We start from the raw sequence: 5154 nt of genomic DNA on the forward strand, positions 1-5154 counted from the left end.
AGCACTGGCCCAGGTTGCCCAGAGAGGTGGTGGATGCCCCATCCCTGGAAACATTCCAGGTCAGGTTGGACGGGGCTCTGAGCAACCTCATGTAGTTGAAGATGTCCCTGCCCACGGCAGGGGGGTTGGACTAGATGACCTTTAGAGGTCCCTTCCAACCCAAACTATTCTGTGATTCTATGATTCTAAGTAATGATTGGGAGCCAAATATTGGCCATGATTTACAATATAGTCAGGATTATGTAATGATTATTGTAAGACATTATTAGACATTTGAGACTGTGGTTCTCACAGCTGACTTGAGATGTCTTAGTTGCCCATTGGACTTCTTTATGAGGCAGAGGTTATGAGGCTTATTATTTTGCTGAAGTCACTAGAAAGATTTATGCAGAACCTATTATGTTCCTAAATTTATAGGGGTGTGTATGTGTAGATATATGTGTGTGTGAGCATCTGTCTCATAAAAAGATAAAAGTTAAACACTTTTGCTGATACATTCAAGAGTTGATTAGCTCTGCCTGCTCTTGGTTCACATAATTTCTCAGAATAATTATTACTAGGTACATTTATCCTGTCAATATAACCTCGCAGGGCGAGTGTGGGGAGAGAAGAAATGCAAGACAAGGGTTTGGAAGAAGGGCTGTGAGATGAGGCTAGCATCATACTCTACTTGACCAGTTTAGCATCGCTGCGCTTAGATGGGGTACATCCAAGAAGATCTGAAGGACTGTTCTTGGATAACCTTCTTCCAGTCTGTATTATCCCCTGATCCTATGTTACCAGTTGGGTGGACCTGGCAAGCAATGAGTTATTTCAGCAACTCAGAACTGAGGATAAAGCACAGCAGTGATAAAATGGAAAATGCTTCTACAATTTTGGAAGATATATGTACCTACAGAAAATGATGCAAATCTATTCCAGAAATTTGTAGTAAACTCTGTTTAGGTAATGAACAGCTAAATGACTATTATTGTAAAACAATTGTGTGTGAGTCATTGGCTAGTGTATAGCTTGACTTTTAGCTGTGCAGCAGAACACGAAAAGTAGAGGATGCAAATTTCAACTAATCATACGCCATGAATATATGACTCAGGTACACTGTCTTGTGCATTCGTAGAAGTTAGGTGGATTGGGCTGTTCTTATTTTCTTGACGTTTTAGCACTACAGAGGAGCCAACGGCATTGTGCCCATTAAGATAACAGAAGACAAAGATGGATAAGGAAGCTGAGATTCTTACGGGGAATTATCTTTAAAAATGGCACGCAGGACGTATACGTTTATTCTTCCAAATCTTTATATCTGTGAAGCATAAAGATTGTGAAATTCTAACTGGATCCAAGTACTTTTTTTCAGGCAGTTATTTCATTGGGGTTGGGGAGGAGGGTTAGGTAACTAAAAATCCTTTTTAGTTATTTTAACAAATTAACAAATTTTATCAGTATTTTAAGAAATCTGGAAAGATGGAAGAAAAGAAGAAAGAAAGAGCATTACAACTTTGACACATTTCATTTTGGCATATGAAAAGGAATTGTCCTTTTTTTCCCCACTGAGAAATTTCCTTTTTATTTTTCTGCATGATGTAGAACTGCAAAAACACTTGGGTTTAACGTGAGTTCGTAAGAAATGTTTCATTTGCTTTTGCAATATTGCAGATGGTAGACTGCATTTTTGCTTAAAGGAGCAAATTCTAACATGCAATTGGAGGTAACGGCATTGACGTGTTCCTCTCCATGTCTGTAGTGAGTAGAATGTGAAGCTGTGGGCTTAAGTTACACAGAGGAAGATTTAGATTAGGCATTAGAAAGGCTTCCTTATAGTAAGAATACTTAATATTTAATTAGATGAGTTAGGAAGATTATGGGATTTCTATCACTGGAAGCTTTTAGGAAAGGTTTGGAAAGCAAATGTCAGAAAAATGCAGCTGTATGCCTTTGTATGTAAAGACGTACTGCAGAATTAATTTATAACCGACAAAACTTGTTCTCATTTCTGTGTGTTCCTTTTACTAAAATAGAAAGTCTTAAAAACCGAACTTATTTCCCATTCAGCAGGTGGATCTCTCTTATGTCTCTACCAAGATTTTGTTTTTTAAACAAAGTTCTAAATCTGACCTCTTGCTGTTTTTACACATCTGTGAGGTAAGGCAATGAATCAATATTCTGTTTTCCCAAGAAAAAAAGTTTGGAAAATACTGGACTTCTGCAAAGTTTCTGATAAAATCTTGGATCTTCCTTTGGGCCATTTTTTTTTTTTTGAGGTACAGTGCAATAAGAGGTGTGCACCTCTTCAATCCCTCCTCCCAACTCCCCTCTCAGGTGTTTCATCTTACAACAATATGATTGCTGGTGAAAATTGTGTGTAGTTTACCACTTAGTTCTGAGAAAAATTCTTGGTCTATATTTATGGAAGCACTGAATAATCCTCTCGATAAGGGTCAAGGCAGGTGTAATATACTTAGAATTAGATGCATTTAAAGAATTCGTTCTGTATAAACTGTTGTAACATCTATATTACATGCAAGGGCTTCCCTTATTGCTTTAGTATTGCCTTTAGAATTTAAAATACAAACATTATCTAAACTAAGCTGTTTGGAATATGTTTTTGCTTTATTTATAGAAAGTAATTTTTTCTTGTGACAACTGCACAGACTTTCCCATCTTCTATTAATGACATAACATTAAGGTTTATGAATAAAAAGCTGATTACACAGAACATATTAGAGCAGTTGAGACTTATTTTTACTATTTAAGAAGTGTAAGAGTGCCTTGGGGCCAAAGAGAGAGGCTCTGTTGTGCTGTTGTCTATGTAGTATTAAGAAGTGTGAGTGCCTTGGGGCCAAAGAGAGAGGCTCTGTTGTGCTATTGTCTATGTAGTATTCCACACATTCTCTATATGTTCCTAACCAGTCAATGCACATGATTGGTTCTTGTCTTGGGAATTTTAGTTTACAAACCGAAATTGAAGTTGCTTGATTCAGTGTAAGCGTTGCGAGAAAGATAAGCATGTTGGACACCCTCTTTTCTCCTTTTTTTTTTTTTTTTTTTTTTTTTTTTAAACTACTAGAGCCAACAACTGGTTTGGCATAGGACAGAAGATTGTGTTAGAGGGAACTGGAATCAAATCTGTGAAGACAGTACTCTACCAATTGCTGTGGAAAATCCATCTTTCTTGAAGACGGAGAAGGAACAGTAGGGAACAAAGTCCCAGTGTACTCCAGACTCCTTTTTGGTATGACACAAGCCCCTGTTTTGTTTAACTATAATTTTTCTAATAAGCTTTTACCTTTCTCTGGACAGACAAATAGCAAAACATACTATTCGGCTTAGAAATGACATCATTTTGAATGAAGCAATGCTACTATTAATTAAGTTCAAAGGAAACTGTAGTTTTAGGGTAGACTGTAGCAAATAGGAAACAGATATGGAAACACTAAATAGCATTCTGTAATATCTGTATTAAAGAAATAGCTGCCAAGATACTTATTACTTGCAGGCATTTCAAACTTCAACGGGTTTATAAAGAATTTAATATTTTCATATGCTTCAGTGTAAAGCCATCTGTCGCAGTGACAGAACAAAGTGTTGAGAACAAGAACAAACGTATGTTTATGGAAGTACTCCATGAAATGTTAACAAGAAAGACACAAGATACACAGCAGTATCTTGTAACAAATGGGCAAGGGATTTGAAAAAACATGGCAATCATCTTCAATATTTACAATTATGATTTCTTTTCTAATTTCTTTTTGTGTAGAAGTGTTAAAAAATAAAAGTCTGTCAATACAGATGGTGAGGGAGACAGGAATACTGAGTAAAATACTGTTTACATTCACCTTTTGTAGTTTTTCATGTTTCTGCTCTCTTTTCTTACGGTTTTAAGCTTATATCTGGATACATCAGTATGTATGTTATACCTTCTGTAGTGTTTCATACATCTGCTGGACTTTTTAGTGCAAATTAAACAGCCTTAGACACTCACAGGAGCTGAACTTTACTAGTACCTTCTTCCCATCCCCCATTTGGGACAGATTTTGATTCGTGACTGCACAAAAGAATGAATCACATTACGGTGTTTGAAGTTAGAAGTTGATATAGTGTGACTTTTAACCTGTCATACCCCAAATATGGGACACAGTGTGGGCTAGTAAGAGATACAAAGACATTATAGGGGAGAAATGGTACTGAGACATGAAAAAGAAAGCAAGTGTTCAAGTAAAGTTACTTTGAATCTTTTGTCAATGGTATTGCAACAAGAAAAATCTAGTTCTAAAGAATCTATACAGTTGGATTTTTAGCTATAAGGTATAAAAGAAATATTTTACAGTGATTCTGTTATCTTCAGGTCTCCATTCTCTCTACAGGTTTGGGTGACTGGGAGAAATGATTGAATTAGATTGTGCCTTAGCAACACTGAATTTTCTAGGAAGTGTATTTTATGTTTTAAAATGATAGGTCCAAAAAAGATGTGTGCTGAAGGGTTATGGAGCAGGTTATGGTATAATTCTCTCCCCCATTCAGGTATGAAATCCTGTTCTCTAAGCAGGACACAGCTTGGTGGGCTGGTTACTCAGTTTGAATCGGCAGCATTCCACATTGATGTGGGAAAGGGCAGACCTGATTATTTTTTGATGAGAGGTTTAGGTTTTTTACTCTGATAATCTATTTTCTTAATGAGATTTATAAACATAGCGTGGATTAATTTTCATCAGCCTTCAAAAACTTAAGCCAGTGGAATGCAGAGGTGGGAATACACAAATATACTAGCAACATCACCCTGAGATAACAAACAGCAAAAGTATTCTAGTATTGACAGTGTTGTCATTCCACGTTAACTGGTAATGTTCATATCATTTCATTTTTAGTCAGACAGTCTGGAATTTTTGAATGTATTGCGTTGTGGCAACTTTCGGCTGTATTAAGGTGTCCCGTGATACTGTTAAAGGAGCAAGCAAAATGTGAAAGCGTCGTGGTTTAACCTCAGCCGGCAACTGAGCGCCATGCAGCCACTTGCTCACTCCCCCCTGGCCCCGGTGGGATGGGGGAGAGAATTGAAGAGTAAAAGTGAGAAAACTCATGGGTTGAGATAAGAACAGTTTATTAATTGAAATAGAATAAAATAATAATAATAATAATAAAAGAAGAAGAATATACAAA

Source organism: Aptenodytes forsteri, unplaced genomic scaffold, assembly GCF_000699145.1.
Source record: "Aptenodytes forsteri isolate BGI_AS27 unplaced genomic scaffold, ASM69914v1 Scaffold26, whole genome shotgun sequence".
NCBI classification, from domain to species: domain Eukaryota; kingdom Metazoa; phylum Chordata; class Aves; order Sphenisciformes; family Spheniscidae; genus Aptenodytes; species Aptenodytes forsteri.